General features: G+C 49.7%; 1 protein-coding gene across 7 annotated transcripts in view; it reads left to right on the forward strand.

Moving 5' to 3' along the window:
- Positions 1–16,626, forward strand: part of HIVEP3 (HIVEP zinc finger 3) — a 459,420-nt gene that overhangs the window by 126,911 nt on the left and 315,883 nt on the right. Inside the window, exon 1 of one of the 7 annotated variants that reach the window (XM_072771660.1) lies at positions 9,208–9,480. The exons of the other annotated variants lie outside the window; for them this stretch is intronic. The gene's annotated coding sequence lies outside the window, so the exon portion shown is untranslated. Of the gene's footprint in view, positions 1–9,207; positions 9,481–16,626 lie in introns of those variants that run through there. 7 annotated transcript variants of the gene reach the window in all.

Raw genomic sequence — 16,626 nt, forward strand, 5'->3', positions numbered from 1 at the left:
TATTGGGCTCCCTGCATGGAGCCTGCTTCTCCCTCTGCCTATGTCTCTGCCTCTCTCTGTGTGTCTCTCATGAATAAATAAACAAAATCTTAAAAAAATTAAAATTACAATTGGGCAGGTGCTGAAGGAGACAGGCCCAAGCTTGGCAGGGCCACGTCCTTGCTTTCTCTCACAAACCACCCCTTGTTCTTTGACGCAAGGTGAGAGTGTGAGGTGTTCCTGCGGGCACTTGGCTTTGTTGATGGAATAGGGAAGGTAGGGCAAGGAGGAGATGGAGGGAAGGAAGGAAAGAGGAAGGAAGGGAGAGAGGGAAGGAGGGGGGAGAGCGAGTCTTTTTTTGTATCCAGCTTAGACCAGTTCTGCTTTCACCTCTGCTTGGTGAACTTGGGTCCTGTGGTGTGTGTGTGTGTGTTGGTTTCCTTTCCCACCCTCTCCCCAACATCAAGTTAAATGCTATCACTTGTGAAAGTGGCTGTAAATGAACACAAAATGACCAAATATCACACATCCAGATTGATGTTAATGAAGTGATTGTTAAGAGATAGTCTCACCCCCTTTTCCCTGTGAAATTATTTCCTTCTGAGCTTTAAGGGGTTTGGTTCCATTGAAGCACAGCAGGACCGTTTTGCAGAGGGTGAAGAGGAGGCCCTGCAGAATAGGGCATCCTTAAAATCGGTAGGGAGGGGCAGGGTCCTCGTGGGTCTTAGAGGAAGCCTTCCAGATTGCCTGAGCTGTGGCTGCAGAGACCTGAATCCTCCACAGGGTCAGCTAACTCGGGGGTACTTAATTCCTATTTATGGATTTCTAGATGTGCCGTTAATTAAAAACCACTCTTAGCTGGACGGTTCCACGGAAACTTGCTAGGATTCCCTGGTGTTCTTTACAAATAAAATTAGGCTTTGTGGGAATTGTAAAATTATATATGTATGTATATTTCTTTAAACCTCAAATGTAAGAATGTTCCTGAATCTAGTTTTGCTTCTTGTCTTTAATGTATGCTTTCATCCTTTCTCTACATCTAGAGCAGAGCTCTTTATTTGTGAATAGACTCCAGGACCAGTTTAGGAATCAGATAATTTTGTAGACCCTAGAGTCAGAAAATGCATTGGCTTTGGTTTCTGGGTTCTAGATAGTGAGCAACATCAGAAAGATAAGAATTTCTTTGAATATTTCACCATCTTTCATTCTTAGCCTTATTAACATCAACTTAATACTGTTATTATTTTTTAAAGATCTTATTTATTTATTCATGAGACAGTGAGAGAGAGAGAGAGAGAGAGAGAGGCAGACACAGGCAGGGAGAGAAGCAAGCTCCCTGTGAGGAGCCCGATGCAAGACTCGATCCCAGGACCTCGGGATCACGAGGTCCTGGGCCAAAGGCAGACGCTCAACCACTGAGCCACGCAGGCGTCCCTAAAAGATTTTATTTTTATGTAATCTCTACACCCAACGTGGGGCTCAAATCCACAACCCTGAGATCAAGAGATGCACGCTTGACCACTGAGCCAGCCTTCCCTATTAATTCTTCTCCTGGAAACTTACTCTACTCCCCAGAAAAATCCACTTTATTTTCCCAGGGAAAATTTGCAAAATGATTTATTAACACGAAAAATCATTATTCCTAAATGTAAAATTCAGAATGGCTGGATCAATCATTGTCATCTACTAAATGGAATAAACAGGTCAAAGCGATAGTTACAAAAACCAGGTTGCCTAATACCATCCTCCAGTCCAAGACTCTCTAAGGCTGGGGCAGAAAAAAAGTTAAGATGAGCTTGGAGCATCTCACAATGCTGTAAGGAAGTGCAAAAAAATAAAAATAAATGAATACTGTAATATAATATGAATCGCCTTTCACATGGACCATGTGCTATATGACCCATATCCCTTGGTGTTTTGGGGTGTGGGTGTATGATGTTGCCGGTGTGGGGAGAATGGTTCTAGCCTCAGAAAGGTGACACCCACTTGGGTTAGAGCACGGAATTTGGTGGAATTGGCTTTCCAAGTAAAATGCTAGAATTTGTTCACACGTCCAATGTCTGCATCTTCAGAAAGGCTTCTGTTGAAGGGAACTAGGGTTCAGTTACAATTGCTTGAATCAGGGTGTGAAGGGCTGTGAGGAAGAATGGTGTCTTTGTCCAAGACCCAACAGAAATACCACGACTTCAAAGCCTGTCCTGCCTCAGGAGCAGCCTGAGGGGTCAGTTGCTCTGTTGGCCACATGAACGCCCCCAGGAAGGAGCTCCCCCCATCAGAGTTCCTGAGGTGTTAACCCCACTGTCTTCTGGGTGGGGGCTTGGGGTTTTGGCTGCGTTGGGGAAGGGGGAAGTTTACCTGGAACCTAAGTTAGGGCAGACTCCTGAGTGAATTATTAACCCAAAAAAGGATAGGAAGCATTAGGAAGCAAGCACGGTGTGTGCACTTGGCTCATTAGGACCAAATGAACCTCTCTCTGCAGGTGACCTCCCCCCTTATCTTCTCTGCAGAGGAGGAAGGCAGAGCTGGGGTGAGGGTGTTGAGCGCCTTGCAGGACAGAGCAGAGAGGCTCCAGCCCAGGAGAGCCTTAGACCTGCAGGATTTTCCAGGCTCCACAGCACCATCTGATAACAACCGCCCCCCCCCCCCCCCAATCAGAGTTGGCTGAGAATCAGGAAAGGACATATTTTCCTCACATTTGTATCCAGCATGAATCCCTTTTATCAGGGTGGGTGCCTGGCTATGAGGAAATGTGGTTGGCTGGAGGAGGAGAGTTTTCAAGTGCTGAAACTCTTCAAAGTGAAGTTTGGAGGGAGGGGTGACCAGGTGATGCTGGGAGATAACATTTGAAAGAGGAAGGAGTCCTGGGCAGGGATTTAGGAGACCTGGGTTTGGTAGGACGAACAGTAGTAAGAACCCTAACCTTTGTTCAGCGTAACATGTGTGCTGGACCCTGTTCCAAGAACCTAACAGTATTCATTCATTTAGTTCTCACAAAACCCCCCTGATGTAGAACCTGGCATTATCCTTATTTTATAGATAGGGAAACTGAGGCACAGCGGTTAAGTCATTTGCTGGGAGTTTCTCAGCTACCAAGCAGCAGAGCTGGGGCTGGAACTCTTGTCTGACCACAGAGCCTGCCCCTGCTCTGTGACTCAGTTCGCTTCCCTTGGGCTCCACACTGTGACCCTGGAAACAAGTGCTGCATCAAGGGATATCTGTCATAGACTCAAAGTTTCAAAAACAGTTTGGAGAGCTGCCAAAGGTTGCCGTCTAAAAATTTTGGCAGCTCCCATTTACTCTTACTGTAATTTCATGAAAGGAAGGAGAATATGAATACCCCCCCCCCCAACAAAGGAAGAAGGACACAATTTCAGATTAAAGAATGGTCCTTCCTGAGAAAGGAAAGTTGTCAACGTTATCTGAACAAACACCTAGTCATTCATTTGGCAAATGTGCCTTGAACATGCCTACTGTGCTAAGGGACAGGTTTACAAAATAGACCAAGTTCCCACTTAGGTTGGAACTGGCATTCCAGTGGGGGAGACGATAATTTAAAAAAGCAAACACAAAATTGTATAATAGCAAATTTGTTAAGGATATGAGCTCAGCTCAGGGGTAGAGAATAAAAATGGGAGGGAGCAGGTGCGCTGCTCAGGAAGGCCTCTCCCAGGAGGCCAGGAGACAGCGTGTGTGTGTGTGTGTGTGTGTGTGTGTGTGTGTGTGTGTGTGTTGGGGGAGGATGCAAAGGAACCAGCCAGTGCACATGAGGTCAGTACAGGACTAGGAAGGGTGGGGGGCAGGAGGAAGGCAGGGGGCCAGGTGGCTGCCCCAGCTAGCTCAGGGCCCAAGAGGGGGCTACAAAGAACAGCCCAGCTCTGGTGCCCTCTCAAGAGCCAGGTTAGGAGTTTTGATGCTTTAAAAGTTTTTATGTAAAAAAAAAGAATAAATAAATAAAATAAAAGTCTTTATGTAAATTCCAGTTGATCGACAGTGTAATATTAGTTTCAGGTATATAATGTAGTGATTTAACATGTGGGAAAACTGGGTGGCAATATGCAGAAGAATGAAGCTGGACCACTTTTTTTTCTTAAAGATTTTATTTATTTATTTATGAGAGATGGGGGTGGGGCAGACATAGGTAGAGAGAAGCAGGCTCCCTGTAGGGAGCCCATTGTGGGACTCGATCCCGGGACTCCAGGATTATGCCCTGGGCTGAAGGCAGGCGCTAAACTGCTGAGCCACCCGGGCATCCCTGGACCACTTTCTTATACCAGACCCAGAAATAAATTCAAAATGGATGGAAGACCTAAATGTGAGACCTGAAACCATAAAAATCCTAGAAGAGAGCACAGGCAATCACTTCTTTGACTTTGGCAGTAGCGGCATTTTTCTAGATATGTCTCCTGAGGCCAGGGAAACAAAAGCAAAGATAAACTATTGGGACTTCATCAAGATAAAAAGCTTCTAAAAGAAAAAAAAAAGATAAAAAGCTTCTGCACAGCAAACGAAACAGTCACAGAACTAAAGGGCAACCTACGGAATGAGAGAAGATATTTGCACATGACATATCTGATAAAGGGTTAGCATCCAAAATACATAAAGAACTTAAAAAGCTCAACACCCCCAAAACGAATAATCCAGTTAAAAAATGGGCAGAAGACATGAAGAAACGTTTTTCCAAAGAAGACCTACAGATGGCCAACAGACACACGAACAAAAAGGCTCAACATCACTCATCATCCGGGGAATGCAAATCAAAACCACAAGGAGATCCCACCTCACACCGTTCAAAATGGTTAAAGTCAACAATGCTGGAAACAATAGGTGTTGGCGAGGATGTGGAGAAAGGGGAGCCCTTGTGCACTGTTGGTGGGAAGGCCAGCTGGGGCAGCCACTCTGAGAATGTATGGAGGTGCCTGGAAAAGGAACTCTGATTTTACTGGGGTGCAGTGGAAACCATTGCACGGTCTTAAGCAGAGGCGTGACGTGATGGGATTTACATTTCGTGGCCTAGCTCTGTCTGCAGCCAGGGAGAGCAGATGAGAAGGGGCCAGAAGGAAAGCCAGGGCCCAGTCTGGATGCTTTTGCAACTGTGGGGGGGCCAGAGGGGCTGAGGGTAGGATGCAGGTAGACCGGGACGTGGAGGGGCAGTGGTAGCAGGAGTCAGTGCTTACCCCAGTCAGGGTCAGAACAGGAAAGACAATCTCATATTAGGACAACTCGGGAGGGGCCGTTTACACAGGCAGGGGTGGAGCTGGGGCTCAGGGCAGCGGAGCTGAGGGTGGGAGGACGTTATGAAACCCATGAAGGGAGCGGGAACCTCCAGTGAGGGTCAAGCCGGGCTGGTATTCAGGCTCTTTCCCCTGCGGGGAGGCGGGGAGCTGGGGCTGGGGCACGAATCCCTGACGTCTCCACCTCCCTCCTCGCTCCTGTGATCTCGTGCCTGCTGCCCTGCTGGCTGGACACGGCACACAGGGTGCCCATTGCTGTGGGCCTTCCAGGTCAGCCGCTGCGCGGAGGGCGGTGCAGGGGGTGGGGGCAGATGTGGTGGGGAACAGGACACAGTGGGCTGCACCAGGGCGATCCCCGGATCTGGGTGTGAGCAGCTGGGTGGAGGTGGAAAGGCCGAGAGAGAGAGAGAGAGAGAGAGAGAGAGAGAGAGAGAGAGAGACAGAGACAGACAGAGACAGAGAGAGAGAGAGAGAGACAGAGGAAAAGGTGGCTGGGGAAGAGGGTCAGGAGTTTCCTGTCCCCGTGGACCCACATTTGGGAACCACTGACTGAATCCGTCTGGGGCTCTGAGTTTTCATGGGCAAAATCAGTAGTCGGAGGGAATGGCCTCTGCGATTCCTTGCAGCTGGTTTCCTTAGAGGATCCTCTGGAGGGCCCTGTCCGAGTCTTCTAGAACGCTGGCCTCCTTGCCACTGCCCAGATGCCGAGACAGAGGCCCAGGGGAGCGATCGCGGCCAGGGCGCCCCGTCTCGGGTGTGCGTTGCCCTGCGTGCAGCGGAGGAGGCCCGGCTCGCAGACGCACCCTGGGGAGCAAGGGGCATGCTCTTCTCTTTACGGACGGACGGACGGACGGACGTGTGTTCTCGCCCGCCAAGCCCAACAGCAGCCGAACCCTCTAAGTGGAAGGGAACGGGTGGGCAATCTTCAGGCCTTTATTCTCCTCTCCAGAGGAACATCCCAAGTGAAATCCCAGCAAATAAATATGTTCCCTCTTCCCTCTCTTGACTACTCTTTAAAAACCCAGTTGGATGAGAATAATTAAAAAAAAAAATACAAATAGGCTTGTGTGATCTGCTCATATCTGTGATAAGGAAACTTTGAGGCATAGTAACTATATTCCAGATCGCTTTTGCAGGCAAGAAAGGATGGTTTCAGGGAAGCCAGGGAAAGTCTGCTGTCCCCTGAGTCACCACAAGCTCAGGCTGGCAGCGCTGGGTCATAGGGTGATCGCTGTCCGGGCAGGTGTGGAGGGGCGGGGAGGAGGGAATGGGGTTCCCGACCCCGGGGTGAGGCCCACCAAAGGCTTGGGGCTGGAAGCTCTGGGAATCTTCCCTGTGTTCTGAGGACTCCTCGTTTCCTGTGCACCCCACAGTTTGGTCTCTCATCGCTTGGCACCAGACTCCTGAACCCCTGTAAGGCTTCTGAGTCCTGAGATTCCCTGTCTTTGAGAAATCACAGTCCCCCTTCTTCTCTTTGTCCTCTTCCCCTGCTTTCTTCCATTCTGAAGGTGATGGGGAATTCTGGAAGGATTTTCAGGGGAGTTTATTGCCTTTCAGAAAACAAGATAAGGCCCTTGTGAAATATATGTCAGTGAGAATACAGAAAATCGAAATTCATAAAATTTCAATTTGATGTCTTAGGAAGTTATCTTGTATAAAAGAATGAACAGCCCTGAAACAATGTAGGTGTGTGTCATCCTGGTAGTGTTTTTATAACACAACATCGCATGAGGCGTTTCGCGGCCTAGGTGAGGACAGGATGTGAGGACCCCCCCACCATGTTCTGAGGAGAGGTGCTGGGTTCTGGGCAGGGCTGGCTAAGGTGTGGCCCACGCTTTCCCCCCCGCCCCCCTCCCGCCCCCCGACAGGCAGAGGGGTGTGCTGGAGTCGCTACCATGAGCCTTGCCTGGCTCCTCTCAGAGGGGAGAGAGGGAGATGCCCCCCCACCCCATAGGCCAAGGGAAGGGCTCCATGACCCTGATGCTGCCATAGATCCAGGGCCCTGTCCCCTGGATCTGAGGCCCCTCCAAGTCCAGGCTCTTCTAGAGAAGTCTGCGGGTGATGGGCCAATCAGCACTGCCCCCAAAGACAGAGTGAGCAGAGTACCACTGAGGGGAGGGCACACCTCCTCTGAGGTGGGACAAAGGTGACCTTTTCCCCGGGTGATGTGGACACAGGGGAGGTAGCCAGCTGGACCTGTCCTGATAGGACCCTGGGCCGGGGAGCACCTGCTGGCTCCCTCATCAAAGCAGCCCCAACGTGTTTCTGGATACATGTGCCTCCTTCCCTACTCTGCTTTCCTTTCTTATTTTCTTTTTAAAGATTTTATTTATTTATTCATGAGAGACGCACAGAGAGAGGCAGAGACACAGGCAGAGGGAGAAGCAGGCTCCATGCGGGGAGCCCGATGTGAGACTCGATCCTGGGACTCCAGGATCATGCCCTGGGCCGAAGGCAGGTGCTAAACCACTGAGCCACCTGGGCTGCCCTCCTTTCTTATTTTAAAAATCTCTCTAATAAGCACTTTGAGAGGGAGTCTATATTGATGACTTCTATTACCTAGGATAAGTTTGGTATTTTCTTACGAAGCTAAACATACATGCACATGACGCAGCAAATTTACTTCTAAACGTTTACCGAGAGAAATGAACATTTATACTGGCAAAAAGATTGGTGGGTACACGGATATTCACAACAGCTTTATTTGTAATAGTCCCAAACTGGAATGAATGCAAACCCAAGTACCCATCAACTAGGGCACGTATAAATGACTTGCGGCCCAATACTTGCATTCCGGAATACAACTCAGTAATAAAAAGGAGCATGCGGCAGATACAGGCGGTGTTGGGTGGGTGTGAGTTCTCTGCATGTTACGTGGAGAGAAGCCAGATGTAGAAGTGCACACTGCATGCTTATATAAATCCTAGAATCGTCAAGACTAACCTACTGCCCTGTGATGGGGTTGGGGGATGTAGGACCAGGGGTGCACCAGGAGGAGGAGGTATAAGGGAACATTCTGGCGTTACAGAAATTTCTGTCTTGATTCGGGGGTAATGGTTACCTGGGTATATACAACACCCAACTGTTCCTCTGAAATGTGTGTGTGTTAATACATATAACTTACACTTCAGGAAAGTCGATTTTTATGAAGGAACCTAATAAATGGAACATAAAAGTTTTCTCTAAAAAAGGTAGCACAGAGGGATTTGCTTGTGGACAGCCTGGACTCCTCGATTTGCCAGTTTTTGGCTTATTCGCCGTAGAGGGTTCTGGGCTCCTTGAAGTAGTCCCCTTGTCTGTTACCAGCAGCCCGTTGAAGCTCTCTGTGAAGTTGTTGATAAGACCATCATTTTATTGATTTCGTTGTCAGATACAAATACACGCTCTGGAATAGCATGTCGCAGAGACAGTGCAGTGGCCCCACTCTCTGGGCATTTGCGCAGATCGGCCTGCCCCTGGCCTCTGGGGAAGCGCATTCATCATCTGATTTGTTATCGGGAGGACTCTGCGTCCACTTTTTCATTGTCCACTTAATGTGAGGGGGGTCTCAGCGGTAATTGTCACTTTCCGTGTCATCAAGCGACTCCTCCTCACTTTTGCCATCCGTTCTCCTGGGGCTTGGTACCTATGCTGAACAGTAAGATGTGTAGACTTTGGAATGTAGACACTTTGCTCGGCCTTATTTCTTATAGAGTAATCAAGTGAGCATTTTCTAGGCTTTAAACGTGTGCTTGTCACCACGTTGGGCACCGTGGGATGTGTGAAATCAAATCTTAGACTCTAGGCCCGGGGAAGCCTCGACGGGTCGTTTGGTCCAGCTCTTAATTGCAGGTGGGTAAGGTAACCGTCACTCCTTCGTGGCTAAAGCATCCTTGTCCCTCCTCCACCTCCAAGGCGGAGGTTGGTACCCTACCCTCCACTGTGGCTGGATGCAGAGGTTGGGCCTTGGAAGAGGTAGCTGAAGTCAAATGAGGTCATAAAGGTGGAGCCCTCATGCCAGAGGGTTGGTGTGTTTGTGAGAAAGGGAGGCAGTACCCGGGACGCACGCACAGAGGAAAGGCCATGTGAGGACAGACACCGTGAGCGGTGGCCATCTGCAAGCCGAGGAGGGAGGTCTCAGGAGAAATCGAACCTGCCTGCACCTCAATACCAGAGTGGCAGCCTCTAGAACTGTGAGAAAATCAGTGTCTACTGTGTAAGCCCCCAGTCTGTGGAATTCAGTTATGGGAGTGCCGACACACGTACAGCAACACGCGTACAGATGCTTGAGGTGGGCAAATCATCCTGAGCGTGTGCAAGGCCCTGTTCTGAGTTGTTCATATGTACAAACTCATTTAATTATACATGTGATCATCTGAAGTTAATATTCTTTTTTTTAAGTTTTTATTCCAATCCCAGTTAACATCCAGTGTAATATTACGATATAGTGATTCCACTTCCATGCATCACCCGGTGCTCATTGTGACAGGTGCATCCTTAATCTCTGTCCCTGTTTCCCCCATCCCCTCCCCTCTGCCCCAGCCACCTCCCCTAGTTACTATTCTTATTATTCCCAGTTTGCAGCTTTGAAAACTGGAGGACAGAGAGGTTAAGTAGCTTGCCCAGAGTCGCACAGCTCGCACTGACTCCTGGTGGGGTCAAGACCCTAAGCCAGGCAATCTGTCTTCATCCGCCTGGCTCTTAACCAGTACCCCTTACCCCTTCTGCCAATCCCAGGAGAACACACCCACAGGCCTGTTCTCTATCTGTACCGTAGAGCTGCCTCTGGGGAAAGGAACTTTCGGCTTTTTGCCTGACATCTTAGTGTTTTCCTTTATTAATAAATTTATAAATGAATTAATAAATCTCCTTTATGTTTATTTTTTAAAGATTTTATTTATTTACTCATGAGAGACACGGAGAGAGAGGCAGAGACACAGGCAGAGGGAAAAGCAGGCTCCATGCAGGGAGCCTGATGTGGGACTTGATCCCAGGACTCCAAGATCATAACCTGAGCCAAAGGCAAATGCTTAACCGCTGAGCCACCCACACGTCCCTATTTTAATTGTTTTAAAAATATTTTATTTATTTATTCATGAGAGGCAGAGACACAGGCAGAGGGAGAAACAGGCTCCCTGTGGTGAGCCCGATGTGGGACTCAATCCCAGGGCCCTGGGATCACAACCTGAGCCAAAGGCAGATGCTCAACCACTGAGCCACCCAGCTGCCCAATAAGTCTCCTTTATGAAATTTAGAAGTCTTGTTGATTGTGACATCATATTACAGCTGTGTGAGGTAGACAGCAGGGTATATTTTGAAATTTTGGAATGTGAGTGGAGTTTTTAAATGCTTTGACTGACACGTTTGTATATCCGTTCAGCAGATACTTACAGAACACCTGAGGTGTCCCAGGGACTGTGTCGGGTGCTGGGGATGAACGAACAAATGAATCAGATATGATCTCTGTCTTTATGGAACTCAGGAGGGAGAGGGAAAGTAACTCAGAGTCTTGTACATGTAAATATTTAGTTAAAAAGTGAAAATAGACAGTAATAAGGAGACATTGACCCATTGTGGGAGCTCAGTAATCATTGTTGAGTGAATGAGTCAAAGAAGGAAGAAAGGAAGGCAGGCAGGCAGGCCGGCCCAGTCATTCTTTGAAGAAGGGACATTTTGGCTGAGGTCTGAGGTGAGAGCAGGCTCAGCCAGGTGAGGGTGGCAGGATGGCCAGTGATCATCAGGACTGCAGCACCCCCCTTCTCCGAGCAGCAGGGGCTCTGAGTTTGGGCCACCAATGACCTCAGGTCCTTGACTTGGACTCACATCCCGAGAGAAGCTTTTTCCTCTTGCGGCCACACACATTCACATTCTGTTTCTTTTCAAATCTGTTTAGACACTGTTTGGGCTGTCTCCTTGTTATTTGTCCTCTAAATGTGTCACCTAAAAGGTTTGTTCCTTAATAATTTACATTTTTATAATGTCTGAGGTCTGTTTTTTTTTTCCTCCAGGAGGAACACATTTTCGACTTGATGATGAAAGCTAACGGAGAGAGCACTTTGTACAAAAACTTGCTCCATGGATAGGATTACTGAATGCATGAGCTGCATAAAGAACATTACTTGTGCATGAAAGACTGTTCCTTTCTGTGGAAGCTTTTGGGTTGAATGTGGCTTTTGTGCTTTGGCATTGGATCTCGGGGATGCTTGGGTTGGGTTCTGCTGTTTGCGTGGGGGATGCTGGTCTTGGGGTTCCCTGGCTCACCCCACTCATACTGAGGGTGGTTTCTCTTCCTCTGTTGGAAAAAGGGAAGCAGTCCCCTTCCATTTGTATATCTTAGGGACAATTAGCAACCGGGGCAGCTGAGTTCTTTTAGCTTTTTGATCCCTTGGGACAATCAGATTTCTCAATGTTGAGATGTGACCCTTCCCCCCACCCAATGTGGTGTCATGTAGTGAAGCCAGAAGGCCCTGTTCCAAGGTCTTCAACAAGCAGGTTGATGGAGGGCCAACACTTGCTTCCATCCTCCCGACGTAAGCAGCGTGGAACGTGTGGAATGTAAACAGACGGGAGGCTGGATGCTAGGAAAAACGTACACCACCGGTTTGAGCCCCATCTTTCTGTGGAGCAAGCCCTCGGGCCTCAGGCAAGTCACCTGATATTCTGAATTTTAGCTTCTCTTTACTAAAGGGGAGATGTTAGTGTTTATGGAGTCATTAGGCTGAGAGCTGTTTTTCTTTTTCTTTTTTTTTTTTTTAATAATTCACATAGGCCTTTCATCAACCTTAGAGAATAAGTATTAGCATCTCCATTTGACAGACGAGGAAGCTGAGGTGTAGAGCACTTGGTACCGCGCCCAGAATCAGTCTGCTTGTAAAGGCATCACTAGGATTTGAAACCCAGACCTGTTGCTGAAGACCAAGCTTTTTCCCCCTTTCCCTCCCTCTGTGCCTGTGGAGGGGCTTGGGGTGAGCGCCAAAGAGCCATGAGCAGGGATGTTCTAAACCTTTAGAGCAATCCCCCCCCCCCCCCCCCGCTGCCTCCCCATCGGTAATTGGTTAGTTTGGCTGAAATCTGAGGATGCTCTAGGGTTGAGTATAAACAACTTGAGACTGTTGGCTTCAGGGGTATATCTTTTTTCATTGTTTGCTAGTCCATCTGGCCACCCGAGGGGGCTTAAGAGCGAGATGTTTCTTTGCATAAAGGTATCCCAGTGCAAATGGACAGCCTGTCCCTGCAATGCTGCCATCTCTCACCAGTCAGCAGGGGACCCTCTCCCTGCGTATTCTAGATATCTGTGCATCTGCAGGGCACTTACTCTGTGCTGAACATTGGAGAAGTCAAACCGCCATCTGATGGAGCTTATTATATTCTAGTGAGAAAAACCAAAAACAAGACCAAAAGAAAAAAAGAACCCATGAAAAATCGCATCAACTATTGGTGATCAGGGCTAAGGGGACAAAGAGAGCTGGGCAAAGGAAAGAGGCCAGTGTGGCTAGAGTTAGAGCATCAGCCAGGACAGAGAGGTGGGAGGGGAGCCTGGCAAGTGGCCAGCACAGACCCTGGGGGCGGGGGGTGGGGTTTACTGGGCCAAAGGAAGCATCTTGATGCTGGATTTGTTTTACTGTTTAGAGACATTGGCTTCCACTTTGCATGCGCTGGGCAGCCTCTGGGGCCTTTGGGCAAAGGAGAGGGAGAAGGCAGAGATGGAAGCAGGGAGGCTTGATGAGGGGCTGTGGCAGCGGTCCACGGAGACGTGTGGCCTGGGTGACAGCAGTGGAGGGGTGGGAGGTGACTGGGTCCTGGCTGTGCTTTGAGGTGAGACTGATGGGATTTGCCATGGCCTTGGTCGGCCTGCCCTGTACTGCATAGGTGACAGGGTGGGAGGAACCCAAGGTAGGCCACTGACCAATTGGTGTGCCCCTGGCGGGGACATGGGTGGTATGGCTGCATGAGTACGGTCAGATGAGATGTCATGGTGGGAGTGGGGCCATCTGGACCTTGGGCATCTCACGTTAGGCACAAGGAAGACAGAATGGCTCACCATGTGCATACACGCTGAAAGAAATGAAATGCATGGTGTAGATGGGCCATCCCAAGGGAAGCAGGGGCCTGCCCTGAGGCTGAGTGCAGCTAGAGCCTGTCAGGGGCAGTCCTTGGGCCTGGGGGAGGCTCTGAAGGAGTCAGGGCAGGGAGGGAGGTGGCAAGGGGCTGCTTGGTTGGGGGGGGCAATAAAAAATGCTGCAGTTTCTTTCTTTATGCTGGAGAGTCTGAAACTGCAGCCAGCCTGTGAGCCAGATCTGCCTGCCACCTGTTTTTGCCCAACCCCTCAAGTTAAGAATGGTTCTTATGTTTCCAAATGTTTGTAAAAGAGAGAGAAAAAAAAAAGGTCAAAGCAAACTAGAATATACAACAGAGACATATGTGACCTTCCAGAGCCTAAAATAGTTCCTCTCTGGCTCTTTATAGGGAAAGCTTGCAGTAGGCAGATGATGGCTTAGAGAAACTGGGACCAAGATGAGGCCACCCCATCCACCCCACTTTGTGCCACTCTCTGGAAGATTGTGCCCCAGGTGGATACCTGGTGCGGGACAGCACACTTCCTGGAGTCCCTGCCGAGCACCCCTGTCTAGGAGGGACGGTCCTCCGTAGCCAGTTACCACCTGGATGATTGGAAGGGCCTGCCCTGGCTCCCCATCATGGTGCCTGGGGGGAGGGTCCTGGAGGATGAGAGAATCATGGATTTTATACACTTCAAAGATGATGGTTTTGCCTGTTGTGCCTGAAATACTCAGAGGTTGCCCTTTCTGTTATGGGTGCCCTGGCATCGAGCACCCTTGAGACAGAGTCTGGGTTTAAGGCAGGTTGTGTATGGTGAGTTGGGACATTGAGAGTCTTGTCTAGCTCTTCAGTGACCTGTGAACAGCCTTTAGCGTCTCAGGGACCGTGCTCTGACACTGCTGACTGAACGGGGTGGTTTGCTGGGGGAACAGACTAGCCTCATGTCCTCTGAAGGCCTGATGGGCCAGCTGTGCTCCTTGGAAAAACACCCAGTATGCCAGAGATCAGCCAAGGTCAGGGAGAAACCGATCCAGGAGAAGACTGAGTTGGAGAAGGGAAGGTAGCCAAGGAGGAGGGCAAGAAGGAAGAGGTAGCAGGCAGGGGTCACCTTGTCGAACATATTTGACCTTCTGGTCCAGGCTCGCCAGGCCAGTTCTGGGTCCAGACCCAGGAAATCCCACAGGGAGCAGCCAAGTTCACTGTGAATCCTTGGCAAGTAGCCTGCCACGGAGAGTAGGCTGGCTCCAGAGGGAGGCCAGGAGGCAGGCCAGGCAGTGGCCAGCCTGGGGTTGACTCCGAGCTGCAGGTCAGCCTGACCTCTTTGGCTTCCAGCTCTGGCTGAAGGACAAGGGCCTTGGCATCTACTTTTGCCAGTGCAGTGGCACCAGGGGTTTCCACTCTGTCCCCATCCCTGGGGTAAGTGAAGACCCAGGCTCTGGGAGCAGTGGGGCAGAGGGGTTGGGCCCGGCCCCCACCCTACAGACATGTCCATCCCCCCGTGCTGAGCCCACAGACTGAGGGCCCCTGCACCCCACACTTTGAGAACTGCCTGTGTCAAGGGCACTGAAGATTCCTAGAATGTCAGCCCGGATCTGCCTCCAATGGTGAACTTCAGCTCGGCGGGGTGGTTATCCCTCTCTGTCCTTGGAGAGCCAGGGCTAGGACACCAGTTGCAGTCACAGGAGGGGAGATAAGGGACAGAGGGGCTCCGATTCTGACGTTCTTTTCCATCATAAGAGCCTTGTTAGTTGACTGGTCAACTCCTTTGGGCCTGTTTGGGAACTCGAAGCTCCAGGTTATGTTTTTTGGTTTTTAGTTTGTTTTTTGTTTTGTTTCCAAATCCTGAAGTACCTGTAAGAGACATATGGTGTTAACCTGGGTACTAGCCATAGATGAAACTGCTGCCACTGCTCATCCTCCTTCTTGCCATAGCTGTACATTTTAATTCTTGTGTCTTTTTCTTACAGCAAATGTACGGGCCCTACCTGATTTTACTAAACCTGATTTTACTCCTAACCAATAATTGACAAACTGAATTCAAATCCCAAGTGCCCTGGTCATGTCTTACTTTGCTATAAGATAATTCCCATCTCTCCAGGGTATAATGCAGACAGTTTCCCCAGGTCATTCCTTTTTTTTTTTTTTTTTTAAGATGTATTTATTTATTTGTTCATAAGAGACACACAGAGAGAGGCAGAGACACCGGGAGAGGGAGAAGCAGGCTCCATGCAGGGAGCCCAATGTGGGACCTGATCCCGGGTCCCCAGGATCACGCCCTGGGCTGAAGGCTGCACCAAACCGCTGAGCCACTCGGGCTGCCCCCCCAGGTCATTCCTAACAGGGGGCGGCAACATGCAGAGCTGCCCCTCTTTAACAGTTGGAAGACAAGAGAAGGCTGAGACCAGAGCTCATCCCTGCAGTGAGGGAGGTGGCAACTCTGTGGAGCATCCTTTGAGGGCAGGGGCCGGGTGGCAGGTGCTGGTTGTGCCTCCATGAGCCTCAGGATTGGGGAGCCCAGTCCCCAGCTTCCCCTCCCACCACCACCTAAAGGCTTATAGGCAGAGGGCATTTAACAGGAGGGCTGCATGCAGGTCTGGCTCACTGGTGGTGCCCCTTGGCAGTGCCAGGCCTCCTGTCTGTGCCTGTAATTCCTAGCCCTGTGCCCCTAATCTGTGTTTAGCTCCAGATGCTGTTCAGGCTCTGACTAAAAGCTGGCATCAAGGAGGATATAGGCAAGGGCTTTAAATTTCCTGGATACTGAGGAGAAAGTGGATTTAAAAAGAGAGAGAGAGAGAGAGATCCGAGTATCAAAATGGAAAAGATGCCTGAGTTAACCCCTAGTGGGGTCAAGGCCAGTGATGCGAAAGTTGGTACGCCTTATGACAGGTCCCTTCACTTTTGCAGTTGAACTGCTCCAGCCTCAAACACCGGCAGGAAGTGCAGTGCTCTCATTAATCTCTGCAAGACTTCTCTGGAAACCCAGATTAAGTAGCTCTGTGAAGGGAATCTGCTTATCAAAATACTGATGAATAGGCTGGGTCAAGGGTGAGAGCCAGAGGCAGCCAGTGCCGAAGCATAAACCCCTTGGATTAGAGCGAGTCGTTCAATCTTTATGCCTATTTTAGCTGCTAAAGCAATTTGCAGTCTGGATCTGATGTTCCTTTGAGAGTCTTCCTTATCCAGAGTTTTTCCCTGGGCCAGCCACCACTCAGCTGTGTCACTGGGTAGCTGCCATCAAGACATCTTCTGTGAGTTCCCTTCTGTCCTGGTGGCAGCAGTCGCTCCGTTCTGTATAACCAGAGGTCCTCACCATGGCTCAGGGCCCCTCTGAGAAGAGAAGCAGGTGAGCCAGACCAATCACCAGGTATGCTTCGGGGCC

The sequence above is a fragment of the Canis lupus genome, chromosome 13 (assembly GCF_048164855.1).
Source record: "Canis lupus baileyi chromosome 13, mCanLup2.hap1, whole genome shotgun sequence".
NCBI classification, from domain to species: Eukaryota; Metazoa; Chordata; class Mammalia; order Carnivora; family Canidae; genus Canis; species Canis lupus.